The 16674-nt window shown below is 45.4% G+C and overlaps 1 protein-coding gene across 4 annotated transcripts in view; it reads right to left on the reverse strand.

The window, feature by feature from the left end:
• The window catches only part of CRIM1 (cysteine rich transmembrane BMP regulator 1), a 189751-nt gene that overhangs the window by 87003 nt on the left and 86074 nt on the right, over positions 1–16674 (reverse strand). The gene's annotated exons all lie outside the window — the stretch shown is intronic.

Genomic DNA, 16674 nt, shown 5'->3' on the forward strand with positions numbered 1-16674 from the left:
AGGCCCAGCTCATGGTGGGCCTCCTGCCCTCTGAAGAAGCTTTCTGGACTTTTTTTTTTTTTTTTTTTTGAGAAGGAGTATACATACACATCTACAGCTCTCTCTTTTTTTCCTACTAAAGAGGACTAAGCAATGCAGCAGAAGAAACGATAGGCCTGATGCTAGTGTCTCCAGACTCCTGGGCATGTCCTCATAACGGAAGTTAGGGCTGCACAACTCAGCTGAAGACGCAACAGTGTGCTTCACAAGAATGACTAGAGACGCCGTAAAGGAGACAAAGCCAGAGGGAGTTAGAAGAGGCCACAGAAGAGGAGTCCTCTTTGCCACGCCCACGGCCACTCAGCACAGCGCAGGAGGGCCCTGTGGTGGGCGCCACGCGGAGCGGAGGCCAAATGTTACTCTAACATTCCCCTACAATAAACTCCCGCAGAGGAGGAAATGTGAAAGCCACAACCCGCGGAGGCCTCATCTTCCCGGAGCAGACCCATATCCTGGCCCACATCCTGGAGGGAAAACAACTCCACGAGGCCCTCTGCAAACAGTCCCTCCCAAACCTGGATGCACGCCACACCTGACCGAAGCCCGAGCCCTTCGCAAGGGGAGAATCGCTGTCGGTTAATGAAACGCTGCCGTCTGCAGGCGGGAGGAAGCTCTCCCTTTAGCTAGGAAAGGAGAAATGTGGAAATAAAAGGGCAAAAGCACTTGTACAACTAGGATTCCATTCTGCGTATTAATGAAATAATTAGTCGGGAATGGAAATTATAGTGACACATAAAACACACTACTATAAAAAGCTTCAAGTTTAATTAAACTTGGTGCACTATTTTTGTACTGATTAAATTTTTTACCCCTTCCAGGAACACTAAGTTAAAATGAGAGAGAGAGAGAGAGAGAGAGAGAGAGACTGCAAATAAAACATCCCAAAATAAACAGGTTTCCCTCCTGAGGGTCTAACTATCTTTATGGAGAACGGCACTCTTTCCTTGGGAAGTTTCTCAGGGTCCCAGTTTTTTTCATGGCTCACCATAAAAGATTTGCTACTCACTCGGTAACAAATCCTTAGTCACCCTTTCTGGAGCTAATTCTTGCACGATGTCCGTGCATTTCCACCCCCGGGCAGTTACACACGTGCGTACTTGGCTGCACAAGCACGTGGCCCAGCTCTGAGGATCAGACGCTTCCTTCCAGCAGCTGCTTCCCCCTCAACTTCACAATCAGAAACTGCAAATTCTTCCCCACTTGCCCTTTCAGAGACAACAGTAAAATCACTCCGCACTGCTATTATTGTTACGTCTTGGTTTTTTTTTTTCCCCCCTGTGGAGAGCAATCAAAGGATATGCTCCAATACACAGAAAATATAAATCGAGGGCAATGAGGTAAAATATTCCTTTGCATTTCTAGTATCAGTCATAACGACAAAGTCCATTGTAAGACCTTTATGAATTCATCATTGAAGCCCTTCTCTTCTCGTGTTCTCAAGAGGCAGATGATTATGGCTCCCTCCTCAAGGTTGGCATGTGGGGTAGAAATCTTATCTTACGGTGCGAAGTTGAAAGAAAAGTGGTAGAAATGGTAGGGAAATGGAACTGGTAAGCACACACGGTTCCTGTAAGATTGACAGTCATGTTCTAGAACCAGGCTCCACAGTAAGCAGGTGGGTTAAGGAGACAAGGGCACTTCCCACACGTCACCACCTCAATGCGATGGCCAAAGAAAAGAGTCAGATGGTTCCAGAGGGATTCAGTCCTGGCAGCTAGTGAACCAGAGTATGAGCCCCACTGGAAAGACTCCCCAACGCCTGGGCTCCTGTTAAACAGGAGAGCTGGGACCTTGCAGGCAACCTGGACCATGCTCCTTGTAGCCCAACAGTCTGACAACAGCCAAGCCCCAGGAATGGAAGGCTCTCTGCCTTCAGGTCCTCAGACACCGGCATCTGCTCTCGTGGTCGGCAGGCCGGGCTCAGAGTAAATGGGCAGGAGTAAGGGATGCACAGAAAACCAGTGAGCAAGAAGAGGAAGAAAGAAGGGAAACCAGCCAGTGCACTCAAGGAAGGAGGAGGACTGGGTTTAGATGTGGAGAGGAAGTTTTCATAGAGCAACACAAGGTATACCCACCTCAGAGCTGGGATCACCGATCGCATCAGAAACGGGTGCTGTGGAACACGGAACTAGCTTACGGATGAACATACAATTGTTTCTTAACCATCTGCCGAGTGAACACAAGCAGGGGGCGCTCGGCTTGGCGGGGCTGGGGATGCACATGGCTCTGGCTCTCCGTTTAGGGAGTTTAGTTTAGGAAGGAGTGGGATATACAATCACAAATGAGAACACAGTGGGATGTGAATTCTTCCATTTCCTCTCCGGAGCACATAAACAACAAACACCAAAGATGTCAGGACTAACCTTCTGTTGGAGAACCTGAACAGCTTGGGTGGCTAGCATGCCTCGAGCCCCTGGAGCCCCCCGCGGCTTGAGCTGCTGTGGACACAGCGTGCATCATGAAGAAGCATGTGCCCACTTGGGCCCGTGTGGGGTGTCAATTCCCAGACCTCTCATCCTGCTCATCGGTGCAAAGTCCGAGACCCAGTGGCCTCCTGTCCTCAAGGGAATGGGCCTCCTCACAGAACATTACTCTGCTTCTCTCACTCTTCCACTCCAGCCTCTCTGCAGACAAACTCAACATCCCAACATCATCGCAGAGCGTGCCACTCAGATGGGTTCTGACACTCACCTGGTGTGGCCCCCAGATGGTATTTCCTTACAGCTGTCTCCAGTGAGACAGCAAATCGCCCCACACTCACTTATCACTTGGGCTGGAAGGGTGGTCAAGTTCCTCCTAGCTGGCCACCTCCCCCATGCTGCCGCGCTCCTCCCGCATGCAAGCCCTCCCTCTTTGTCTTCCCTCTTTCCTAAGGAGCGGGGGCAGTCAGAGAATGCACCTGAAGACAATCTTAGGTTTGAGTTCTGGCCGTAAGGAGCTATGTGACCTTGGGCAAATGATAGCATCTCTCTTAGCCTCATCTGAGCTACAGGTTAGATAGGGGCGATTCAAGTACTCCTAACTCCTAGTCCTGCTCTGTGAACTGAATAAGCTGATATAGGAGAAGCACCTGGGATAGGACCTGGACCACAGACACGCTCGCCTCCTGTTAGCTATTTTATGTGATAATCTGGAAGGCCTCCATGTCCATCTGGACGACGCACTTTCAACACCGACTTCACCTCATCTCTTGGAATCACATCTTGCCCATCAGCAACTCAATCCTAAGGCCACAGCAATCTAAAATCCCTGAAGCCAACACCTTCCTCACTGATCACAACAGTTCGTGCTCTGGGTCCTGCCATGCCCAAACTCCCACCACCCAACTCTCAGCCTCCCCAAGACAGCTGCACCCCAGAGATCTTTCCCTCTTCGCCTCAGCCTGGGCCTCATCCTGACTGTAACTCCTTAGCAAGATAGCCCCAAACCCAGCATTTCACCTGAGCCCTTATCTTCACGATGTCTTTAAACTTCTTACCCTCTTAACCTTCATCCACATCTGGTCCCTCAACACCAAACCCAAGTCAGCTAAACCCAGAGAGGCCAAACCTGAATGTCTTCAGGAGTCAGACAGGAATCCTGAAAGAGTAGAGGGCTACTGTGTAGACAACTCAAGAAGCTCTGTTTCTTATTCATTCCACAATGAAATGCACACTGTGCCACACCTTCCCATTGCTCAAGAAGCCACATTTTTACCTGAAGGATCCCAGTTTTAAAATGTAAGTCATTAAAATGGTGGGGGGGGGAGTGAAGCAAAGAGGACACATCTTTGGCTCAAATTCAGCCCCAAGTCTGCCAAGTGCAAACTGTGGCATCAACTAAGTACCTCCCTCTCTGTGCGGAGACCCCAGGTGTCGGCGGCTGCTGGAGGAAAGCCCAGTCGGCGCAGGAGCGGCTCGACATCTTCAACACTGAAGTCCCTGCTGGGCCTCACAGTCCTCCATTCCCTCCGAGAGTCACTTCCTCCATGATGCCTTCTCTGAGAGGCCCAGGGATAAATGCCTGGTGTTGTGTGTGTGTGTGTGTGAGTGAGGTTTTGAGCAGCTGTCAGGCATGGGGCAGGTGCGGGTGCAGGTAAAGACATTCCAGGAAGAGGAAGAATTTACTCAAATTTGCAGAGGCAAAAAAGGATATAGCATATTTAAGTTGCAGCAAAGGGCTCCGCCCACCGGGCACATGTTATGTGTTGGGGTGGGGGCTCTACTGTAGGGGCATCTACAGGAGATGAGACTAGTGAAGCAGCCCAGGGCTGGGTAAGAAGGGGCCTCATGTACCACACTGTGGAGCATCTTTAATCAAAAACAACAGGAAGGTAATAAACCATGTTAAACAAGTGATATATTCCTGAAAAGGGGTAATTGTCTGAGGGGGAAAAAAATCCACAGTCATGAATTCCATTTTTCTTGAATCATAAAGATAGATGGGATTAGTGATACTGTTTTAAGCTGGAAGTCACATTAAAAGTTTAAAAATCAACGACCACAACAGCCTAGAATGCCCTTTCTTCTTTCTCCAGCTGGTGAACTCTGACTCATTCTTAAAAACTCAGCTCAAAAGTCAAATCCGAAAGTCCTCCAAGTCAGAATCAGTATTTCTTTGCTCTATGAGCTAATTGTTTTTTTCTTCTTCACACTTCTACTGCTGAAGCATGTAGCTACTTTAAACTGTAACGATTTAGACATGTTTGTCTTCCCTTTAGAAGGTAAGCTCCTTAAATCGGCGTCTTTTATTCCCACCAGGTAGCACAATGTCCTGCACTCCATCAACACTCAAATAATCATTCCCTGAACAGACCAGAAACACAAAAGGGTTTTGATGCTAGGACTTGGCACAGATCAATTATCTATAAACTATCTATAAACTTAATTAAAGGCAATTCTTGAGTATTTATTTACCTGTGCTCAACACTAATGTGAGAGAGACATAGTAAGGTATATCTTTGCTCTCAAAAGTATACAATTTTAAGTCTCAAGAAGTGTCATTAAGAGTTTTCAGCAATCTGTGACCTACAGAGTACAAGATCACAAGAGCCATGACATACAACTTCTTTCCTTTTCAAAAAACAAAACAAAATTAAAAAAAAAAAAAAACACGAAAACAAAAAACAACCAAGACAAAGTCAGCAAAGCAGCAAAGGGCAATTTAAGATGCACTTGTCTGGGTGATACATTCACAGATTAAGTGAGCATCAGTTCAAGCGAAGCAGGCTGTCTTCGCCTTCCCTGTGGCTGCGGTTAAGCAGTTAAACATCTGCTGGGCCCAGACCACCCTGAACGCTCTGCACACTATGTCCACAAAACAGTGAGGAGCCCTGTCCCTTACAATGAACGTGTGGGGGCAAACGAGCAGGGAAACACAATCCATGAGATCAGTGGTTGCTTTGGGCATTTCCAGAGGAAGGAGGACTTCTAACATTTTAGATGTGCTTATTAGTTACATGAATAACTTCACAAAACATTTTTGCAAAACTGTGTGGAGCTGCTCTGTTTGCCTGCGTCATGATGATGATAACATCAAATGAGGGTGGGTGGGGAAAGTCCTCTGAGGTTCAATATTACCCGAGCAGTGGAGCCTGCTTTCCAAGTTTCCTGAAAGTTGTACGGAATTCGGTTGTGTCGCTCTCTTTCAGGGAGAGTCAGAGGGCTAGGTATCCAGGGTCTGCTGATGGCCAGGCCAAACTGTAAGCCGCTCAAATAGGGCCTTCAACTTTGTTTCAGGATTTACACAAATGTAACAGAAGACTGGATACTGGTCATTTTCATGGTGAAACACAACAGGCGTAAAGCACCAGCATAGGAAGAACAGGGCTCACACATCTGAAGTGAATTATTAACAAATTAAACTCTCTACTAGGGAGATAATTCATCTCCATGGACAAGGGCTTTACTTCTAGGAAAGCATGTTTTCTTCAATCTGGGGAGAAGTCCAATAACAACATGGAATTCCTAAAATTATTTTGTTTTAAAAACATCAGAGTTTAATATAGACTCTGGCTTTTTTAGTTATGAGTTGACTTGCTCTTTTGGGCCAAAAATTACTGTGGCAGAGGGCAACAGAAGAGATGTTCTTTTCTTAGTTGAGAAAGGAGGACTTCAAATATATTTCCAAATTTTTTTCTGGATATGTTTAAAAACAGAGGGAATGCTACCATGATAGCATGTCAAGAGTCAGGAATGTTTTAGATCTGTGCTATGCTAATGCATATTTTACATATTGTATAATTTCATTTTATATATTCCCCAAAAGCAGCTGGATAAATTATCCAAATTCAAGAGAACATCCAAAAAGTGAACTGAATTAGAGAAATCTGTCCTAACAGACTAATCTTACCCAAAAAAAATGTTACTTTGAAACAATGTCTTGGGAACAGATGGATATGATAATTAATTATAAGGCTCTTAATTTGATGAAGTCCTTTCAAAAATGCCTATTCAGGGACAATTTCCACTGGCCGGCTTGGATAGGCATGATACAAGCAACTTAATTACCTAGCACAATGTTAAAAGCATATGCATCTATAATAAATATCATTTGATGATCTAAAGAACTTAACACTGTATTAGAGAAGGGCCAGAGTGCTCTCTGAGCTCTGAAAAGGACCTATAGGTTCCAAGCCACCCTCAGGCAGTTTTTCTGGTTGGGCTGATGTGTCTGTGTTGAGAGTCTCACCCTCTGTATTCCTGGCCTGTATATGATCCTCCCACTTACCATTCCCACCTCCCAACACCATCCTTGAGGCTTTGACCAGCAGAATGACAGACTGAGGCTTTGGAAATAGAGCGCTGAGGAGCTCTGGAAAGATCAACCACCCACGTGTAAGTACATTAGCAAACAGAAACCTACAGGACGACTACTACAGTCACTCCAAAACTACTACTCAGAAGTGGACAGAGGAGGAAGACAATCCACTGTGTTTCCAGTGACACGGGAACTGTATGATCCCAAGATTAAAAACTACAGGCAAAGAGGGAGAGAGATGAAAAATTATAATCAGCTTTTCTGTACGTGTGCTTTTTGAAGTCCTTGACTTCCGAGTTTACAGAAATTACTTTACAGCTTTTTCTTAAATTCAGTTCCATTATTTGGTAGAAAGCCAGTCTTCTTAGGTGATTCTTTTCTTGAAAACAGATCACTCTCTTTATGTTCCCTCCTTATTACCTTCAAAAGTCTAGAACTTTTTTGGAACTGACAGAGCTGATGTCTGTACGGTGTTGAGTTCCTTCAAGCCTAAGCCTCACCTTATTCATCACCATGCCCCACACCACACTAAGCCCAGTGTTTTCAGCCTTCCATGAGGCCCTCAATGAGTCTTAGACATCTGACATTTTCAAAACTGTACCTTGTTTTTACTCACTGAAGCTTTGTGGTTAAATTAATTTTTTATTTGGGGCACCTGGGTGGCTCAGTGGGTTAAAGCCTCTGCCTTCAGCTCAGGTCATGATCCCAGGGACCTGGGATTGAGTCCCACATCGGGCTCTCTGCTCAGTGGGGAGCTTGCTTCCCCCCCTCTCTCTGCCTGCCTCTCTGCCTACTTGGGATCTCTCTCTCTCTCTCTGTGTCAAATAAGTAAGTAAAATCTTAAAAAAAAAAAAAATTAATTTTTATTTAACTCAAGTGCTTCCAAAGGGAAGAGAAAACCTGCCAAAGACTCCATCCTGATAGCTTCATCTGGTAGAGTCGATACCAGACTGTGAATTCTGGAACCTTGGAAAAGCAAGCTCCTTCTCTAAAGATCTACGTCTCTTCATAAGAAACAGTGCAGTGGTAATCTCACAAGAATCTATTATCAAAATACAACATAGCACCAACAAGACAGATTTTTCGTGAGAGCACAGAGAAACCAAGATTGAGGAATGGGAAAGAAGTGTCCTAGATTCTCAACCCGAAGCAGCTGAATACAAACATCTAGATGTTACAGTGAAAGTAAAGGAAATTTATGACTTTTGTTCTGGTCATGGGCTGTGTATCTGATGTATCCTTCAGATACAATGGGGTTGGCATCCTTCCTTTTATCTTATTTCCCTTCCTGGAATTGCAGCGTTTCAAGCTGTTATGATATGACAGGGTATGAGTGGGAAATTGTCTTCTAAGGTCAACGCCTTAGAGAAATAAAACTGAGGATCAAACAAAGAAAAGGGGAACTTAATTTAATAGATCGTTTTTTTATTTTAAGAGTCGCAGAAAAAAATGGTCCACTCATAACGTCAGGAGTAGAGCATCTAACGCACTTCCACCCAAAGAGTGCTGGATGTGTGTATGTACACAAGTTAGAGTAAAACACAGAAAGATGCAGTAAGAATATGGAGGAGCTGAATAAACACTGACAGGGAGAACAGATAAAGATAAAAACCTCAGGAAAAGTCAAGTAGCAACAGCTGGGGAGAAACAAGTACAAACATGATCCAGGGGCCAGTAAGCGGGCACGGGCAGGCTGTAGATCATGCCCGAGAGTGCAGCGCCAGAAGGACACGACACATCACATTCTCCCCCAGCCCACCCGCCAGGACAGGCTGACAGGCAGAGGTGTCCACCTTCTACTAGAAAGCAGCTGAAGAGAGTAACCCTTTTCTTTTTTTTTTTTAAATTTTATTTATTTATTTGACAGAGAGAAATTACAAGTACACTGAGAGGCAGGCAGAGAGAGAGAGAGAAGGAAGCAGGCTCCCTGCTGAGCAGAGAGCCTGATGCGGGACTCGATCCCAGGACCCTGAGATCATGACCTGAGCCGAAGGCAGCGGCTTAACCCACTGAGCCACTCAGGCGTCCAAGAGAGTAACCCTTTTCTTGCAGATTCAGCCTTTGACCAGATATTCTCTAGTCCTGCTATATAAAGAACTCTCTATTTACAGAGGTAAAAGGAAAAAAAAAGGGAAGAAAAAAGTTAGCTAGCAATATTCCATTAGCCATCTACTTTACTAGGCTACAACCTAGCTATCACGTTTCACCCAGACTGATTACCCTGATTTAAATCACTAGTCTTACAAGTTTATTTCATTTTACCTTTCCTACTTTTTTACAATTGCTTTATGACTTTGTTTAGACTTTCTTCTATTCCTATTACTATGAAACCATGTATCTCTCTCATTATCTTGTGAGTCCTGGAATTTTCTAAAATGTTCCTTCTTCCTCACCCAGGAGTTTCCTAGCACCAGTGGCTTGGGTTCTTTCCTCTCTCAAGGGCTTGGGAAAGTCAAAGTTAAAGGTAGAAGTTAATTCTGAGATCATCAAATCCCTCTTCCCCTTTATCTCACTCTGAGAAGAAAACAGACCAGATGACATGAGAAGCCTTGTCCAAATTCATGCAGAAGTGGGTCTGGATTCCAGCACGCAACCTCTGGGTGTGTGCGCTCTCTGCGTGTCACCACGTGATGTGTGGAGGAATATTCCTTCACTGTAGGACAGTTTACTCCCATGCACACGTGGGCTTACAAACATGGGTTACGGACTATCATAACAAAGGGAAGTAAGCAGCCCATGGCATGTTAGGTTTCCTAAGTGGTGGGGCCAAGCACAGGTGGGTGGGGAGTGAGCTCAGGGCCATAGGGGACAGTGAGACTGGTGGCTTGTGCCCTGCCACTCACCAAGCTCCATCTGTGAAACAGGAGAGCCATACAACCTGCCACCCAAGGAGGAGCACTCGGGCTCGGATCTGTCTGCATTGCCGCGGCAGGTGCACCAGGAATGTGATGTGCTCAGGATGTTCTAGTAAACTTCTTGGTAAAGACCAAAGTCACATATTAATCAACATTTTAGCTAAGAGATAATCTAAAACTTTTACAAGACTTTGGATAAGAAAAAAAAAAAGTTAAAAATGCTTTTAAATCTTAATTTAAAAATAAAACCGGTTTTTCAGGGTAGTGTCTCAGAAAGCAAGAGATATAAATGTTCCAGATATAGGTTCTGGAAGAGAATCAGACCTGTTAGTCAGAAAGAGGCTGGAGCCAGGAGGGAGCTTGGGAACCTGGCTGGCTGCACTGTGTACAACCCAGGAAAAACCCTATTTTAAGTCTGAACGTCGTAAACAATGACTTCGTTCATTTCCATCTCAAAATAACCAGATTGGATTTTTCTCAATAACTTTTAAGGAATGCATGTTTACAGAGAGAAACTGATCACAGAACGGTTTCAGAACAAAAAGTTAGGGACAAATTTCATTAAAACAAATTTCAAAGGGGTGGCTGTCGGTAACATATTACATTCATTCATCTTAATAAAAATATGGAAGTCGTTAAATACCAACTCAAAAGGCATTAGGATTGAAAAACTTATCTGACTTACAGAGAGAGGAAATAAGGGAGAGGTATTATGGTCTAGATTTTTAACTAGTTACTGTCTTCCCTATCAGCCTATATCTACAAAGACAAGAAAAATTAGAGAGGCAATGGGAAGCTTCTATAAAACCGGGCACATAACCCTGGATATAGCAAAGAGCGAGGAATGTAGAGGAAAACAAACCTGTGATCTAGGAGACATCCTCCTTGAGAAACAGCCCAACTGCGTGGAGGTCTGGATGGGCTGACACAGGGGAACACGGGCAGCACAGACCTCCAGCTGAGGCTGATCTATCCTCCGGCTATGTGTGGTGGGTCTGCTTCAGGCAACCATTACATAACCAACCATTATAGAGGAGAATTTCTACACAACATCTCTGAGTATTTGGTGTTTGTTTTTAAGACTGATCTGGTTTCACCAGGCACATCTTACGGCATCCAAAAATGATATTCCCTGTTAAAACAAGTTTAACCGGGTAGTCACAACTTTAAGGAGAGGAGTTAAAAATAATGATCAGCTAAATGACGGCCAAACTGGAATGGTGCTCAGGAGGTCCTACATTATGGGTCTACTCCCAGCTGAACTGCCTGCTCCCACTGGTAGGCCCAGAGAGCAGCAGAAAGGTTGCTGCAGACAGAAAAGCAGCTTAGCTACGGGTTACCCGAATTATACTTGAGGGGGACAAACCCCAGGCTCGGAAGGATGTTAGTCTTTGGAAAAGAATCCCATAGTTGCAGAAAGCACTCCACAAATTTCTAGAATCAGAGAATGAAATCTAAAGAAACCTATGTGGTCAAATGTATGTTACAGTGGGTTAAAAATGGCCACAAATTCGTTGCAGCTTCTCCCATTAAGAGGTGGCATCTACTGCCAACTCTTTGAATCAGGGGTCACCCTATAGCTTGCCTGGACCAATGGAATATGATGGAAGGGAGGCCGTGTGACTTCCAAGCCCCATCCGTGAAGGCCTTGCTAACTTCTTCTCTCGCTTCTGCCACCACGGGAGAAGCCTAGGATGAAAGACCCCACAGGGGGTGACAGGCCCTTCCAGCTATCCCAGCTGAGTTCCCAGACCTGGGAGTGACGCCACCTTTGACCATCCAGCCCCAGACAACCTGCCAGTGGACAACGGAAGAACCACCCAGTTCACACACAGAGCCACGAGAAATAACAAACATCTGTCGTTTCCAGCTACTACTTTAGGGGGTGGTTTGGTATGCAACGACGAAGAACTGGCATGTATGCATATTGTGTTGATATAGTACGATGCTAAAATAAATACACATGTTGGTGAACTATAAATTCATAATCACTGATATATTTCCTGGGCTTAAGAACAACAGCAAAAACACTGATCAAAAACAAACAAAAAACAAAAAACAAAAAACAAAAACACCTGCAGTGGAGAGGGCAAGGCTTTGGATCAGAGAAGCTGGGTTGAAGACTCGGACCCCTGCTCTGATCCTTGTACCAAAGAACACTTAGGATTTTACGTAAGTCACCTGTTCTCTGTTTTCATATCTGTAAATTCCTTGTGGAACCAGAATGACGATAAAGTGAGAACAAAAGTGCAAGCGCTCTGTAAACAGCAGGGCGCACTGCACAGTTAAGCCGGCCTCCTTACTGCTATTTCACGTTACTTAAATATTTCGTCCTTCCCTGCAAAGACACCATTTGGATCGATGTATCTGACATAACTTCCTCTGTTCTAAGTTTCCTTTTGCTTGGAGGTGTTTGCATGCGCGCGCGCGCGCGCACACACACACACACACACACACACACAGCCTTCCAAAGACCACAGGTGTTGTGAGCCCCTCGAACAGTCCTGGCTTTCCCTTCTGCCATCATACAGTGTTTAGGCCCCCAGCCACCGACTTTCATTCCTTTTTAGTGTCTCCTGAAAGGTGTGATGAACTCACATCCTATTCCAGAGCCAGGAAAAGAGAGAGGGTAAAAAGAACTGGCAGCGTGCTTGGGAATCTAAAACCTAGGTGAGGAAAGAAGAATTAAAAATGGTTAGGAGATAATTATATCACATGTAAGAATGACGTCAAAATGGGATGAAGTTCAGGAAAAGACAGCGGGAGAGGGGAAAATAAAGGCTAGGCCATGAAGAGAAAGCAGAGATGCAGCAAGCAAAGAAGGAATGAGCTCTCTGTAGAGAGGACAGAAGTAAGGTGCGAAAGCCAGGGTTTGTCAGGAGTAGAAGAGGAAAGAGATGTCCGTGCACGGTAAGAACATCTGGAGGGTAGGAGCTGTCACTTGGAAGAGCTCAATGTACGCTTGACGAAGGAGCAAGTAACAGCTGTCTGAAAAACAAACTACTCAAAAGAAAATTCACAAACTGTGCAAGGACTCACGCAGAAATAGGGCATTTAGGGGCCTGAATGGGTAAAACAGTCTCACTGGGAATGAAAGAGAGGAATTTGTTCTTTAAGGTGAGGGACATAAACTCCACAAGCCCCTGTCCTCGTCTCTGGAAGTCCAATAAATCCTTACAAAAAACGGGTTAAGGTAAAGCTCTACTGATAATTCACCTTCACCCTTAGTGCCAAGGGCTGTCCCTCTGAATCCTCCACAACACTGGTTTTGATCTGAAATGGCTGTAAGTTCTTAATAATGCTCTTTATAAACATCCGGGCAAGTATCAAACAATTGTAACAGAATTTTATGTATTCTAAAATACTCTTTCTACCTAAACACCATGCTGCTGAAGAAGTAAATCACACAAAAGATAAAGTCATGTAGTTTTTTTCTCTTAAAATACTGTGATTACTCCATATTGGGCGCTCTTGTTTTTATTTCCATTCTCACATGGATTGTTTGGGTTTTTATTCTCCTGCCAAAGTATGACCCGTCATCCTCCTTAGTAAGTGGGGAACCCACTTAATATGCTAAACTAGGTTTAGCTGTAGTCTGAGCATATTCTGAATTTACTGATTCATTCAGTATTAATGCATATACAGAGGAAAAGAAGGAAGACACAATTCCTGACCTCTAGAAATGTCCTTTAGTTGGTAAGACAAGACTATGCATCTAACAGTTAAATAACAATGCAAGGAAATATGTGATTAATTGGCAACACAGAAAAGAATATGTTAGGAGTTCCTAGGGAGTAGGATGGGTGTTGGGTGAAGCATGAAGACCTTCTGGATAAAGTGGAATTTAATTGTTGTCCTGCAGGGTGAACAATATTAGAAAAGGTGGACGGGAGAGATAAAGGCTTTGAGAGGTGACCTTGGTGCTTGGAATGGAGAGTTTCTGTAGTACTGAGAAGTGGGCCATAAAGATGGGGATTGGGGGAAAAGCACAAGGCTTTCAAAGTGAGATAAGGAGTAGTATTACCACCCAACAGTAGGGTGGTAACAGGAGACTAAAAATATTCATTTTTTTCCTTCTCCAATAAGTAAATCAGCATGGCTTAGAGTGCCCCTGCTCTCTCTCTCTTTCATCATCAACAAATGTAGGTGGACACATTACAGCAATGCCTATTCTAGGTACTAGAGACCATAAAATACTCCCTTCCCTTGAAAAATCACAGAGTAGGAAATACTGGCCAGCATCCCCCCCCCAAAAAAATCAATGATTTCAATTTGTTATAAAAAAGTGCTTAAAGAGATACATGGGAATTTGTTTATAAGCAACAGAGAAGGGAACCTAAGTCACCCTCAGGGCTAAAGATGGAAAACACTTCAAAGAGAAGGAAATGCAGTCCTGCAAGGGGAGCAGGAGTTGTAGGAGGGGAAAGTCAACTGAGCCTGCGTGTGCATAAGCCTGCTTGAGCGTGAAGGAGTGCGAGCCTGCATGACTGTGAGTGAGCGTAAGCCTGCGTGTGAGCCCGCGTGAGTGTAAACAAAGGTGAGCCTCCTTAAATGTGAACCTGCATGGATGCGCGTGAGCCTGCATGGGTGAGCGTGAGTCTGCCTGAGCATGAACCTGTGTGAGCGTGAATGAGTGTGAGCCTGCATGACTGTGATTAAGCATGAGCCTTTGTGCGAACCTGCGTGAGTGTAAACAAATGTGAGTCTCCTTAAGTCTGAGCCTGCATGGGTGAGCGTGAGCCTGCGTTAGCGTGAGCCTGCGTGAGCGTGAATGAACGTGAGCCTGCGTGAGTGTCAGCCTGCATGAGCATAAATGAACGTGGGCCTGTGTAAGCCTGCGTGAGCATGAATGAACGTGAGCCTGCATGGGTGAGCGTGAGCCTGCTTGAGCATGAACCTGTGTGAGCGTGAGCCTGCGTGAGCGTGAATGAGTGTGAACCTGCACGGACGTGAATGAGAGTGAGCCTGCGTGACCGTCAGCCTGCGTGAGCCTGTGTATGAGCCTGCGTGAGCGTGAGTGAATGTGAGCCTGCATAAGCCTGTGTGAGCTTGTGTGAGTGTGAACGAACGTCAGCCTGAGGGAGCGTGAACGAGCGTGAGCCTAAGGGAGTGTGAGCCTGCGGAAGCCTGTGTGAGCGTCAGCCCGAGTGAGCATGAACGAACGTGAGCCTGCAGGAGCGTCAGCCTGCGTGAGCGTAAATGAACGTGGGCCTGCGTAAGCCTGCGTGAGCGTGAATGAACGCGAGCCTGCGGGAGCCTCAGCCTGCATCAGCGTGAGATGGCAGTGAGCGTGAATGTCAGTGAGCGCAGAGAGGGGTCTCATCCAGGTGGGAACACAGGAGGATGTGGAGAAGGGGCTGGGAGGGTGCATGGGTCACTGACTAAAATACAAGAAACTAAAGGCTGTGAGAACTTATCCCTTCCTTGCAAATAATTTACAGTGGGATTGTGAATGACTTCCTTCTCTGTTTTCAATTTCTTCATCAGAAGCGCGGTTAGCTGACTGACCACTCCTCAGCCCTGAATGCCAAAGTCAAAACTATGTCAACACAGTAACAACCATCCTAAGGTTTATGTTTACAAGACTCACAGAAGCTTGGAGATAAAACGGAAGACATCGGAAGACATCGAAGCCGAACGTCCTTTCCAATGTTACATTTCTTCTAAGCATTCCTGGCAGGTGGCCATCCAGGCGGAAAGAAATCTCTCCAGCTCTGGGGAGCTCAGGAAGCAGCCCAATTCATCACTGTACATCATTAGTTGTGAGGAAAATTTACCCTTAAACTGAGATTAAACATGTCTTCCAGGAGCTTTTACCCACTTGAACCCCCTAGAGGGACTGAAAAATCACCTACTGTGCCTCCTACACGCAGATGGTGCTATGTTAGCATTTATAACAATGACTTGAGAATTGTCCCTTTTCCTCACTAAAGGACTTGTTAATTAACAACTGGCTTAGTTTTGATTAATTAGGTTCTGTAATGTAATGTGCCACCTTCCTTTTCATGAAGACCTTGAAGGGACATCTGTTACTGGTAGTAGCACTCCCTCGTCCTCCATTACTGACTGGTGATTCTTATGCCTGCACGGTGCTTCACCCTTCCCAAGCATCTTCAGATACGTTACCACACTGGAATGTCACAAGAAGGGGCTGTGCTATTTGGTAGCTTACCTTCACGAAAATCTTTGTGCCTACTTTATGATACAGTATAAAGGATAGGACAAGTGATGTAAAACACATCTGAGAGACTCCAGAGCTTCTGACAGGAGAAAGGGTAGAAAGGGTAGGGGAAAACTAATGTATCTGAAGAGAAGAGGAGTAATGATCAGAACACACTCTGGATGTCTACTCCGTAACTGGCACCTCCCTACAGACCATACATATTCCTGTCTTGACAGGCCATTTGTAAAATCGCAACTACTCCTGCAACACACACAGATGAGAAGTGCCTGCCACTGGACTGGGACTGGGACAGATGTTAGAAAGGGAGCAAAAGAAGGCACCCTTCCAACCGTGGAAATTAAGTGTAGAGCAGAGTAGAAAGAAATGAACTGACTTAGTCAAAAATGATGTCTTAGCGGCCTGGGAAAGATGGAGGAGAGGTCGCGGCAGGGAAGAGGGGATGGCATCTTAGCAGGAGAAACAGAAAATAAACTCCATATTTCCAAGCACAAGGCCAAGCACAAAGGGCCAGCTCCACGGTGGTGCTCTGAAGACTGTCAAGGACAAGACTTGGAGACTTCATGCTCTGGAGTGAGCCTGGTCCTGCTGGGCTAAGTGCACAGTATCCTGCTACTGTGACTAAAATGACAGCAACTTTCCCCCCCATCAAGCCAAAGAGAGCTGTGTTCATTCCCAGAAGGCATCAAAAGAATTCAGACTCCTCTTTGCCTCAGCAAATAACAAGTGTGTGTAGATGTGTGATTGCAAACGTTAAGGACCCGTGGGGAGCAGTTCCGTGGGGCAGGCAGTGTTTCATTCCACTGGACACAATGGTAAAGCACCTGTCAGAGTCACTGCGGAGGGTCAAATGCCGTGCCT

The sequence above is a fragment of the Mustela nigripes genome, chromosome 7 (genome assembly GCF_022355385.1).
Source record: "Mustela nigripes isolate SB6536 chromosome 7, MUSNIG.SB6536, whole genome shotgun sequence".
In the NCBI taxonomy this organism is placed as follows: Eukaryota; Metazoa; Chordata; class Mammalia; order Carnivora; family Mustelidae; genus Mustela; species Mustela nigripes.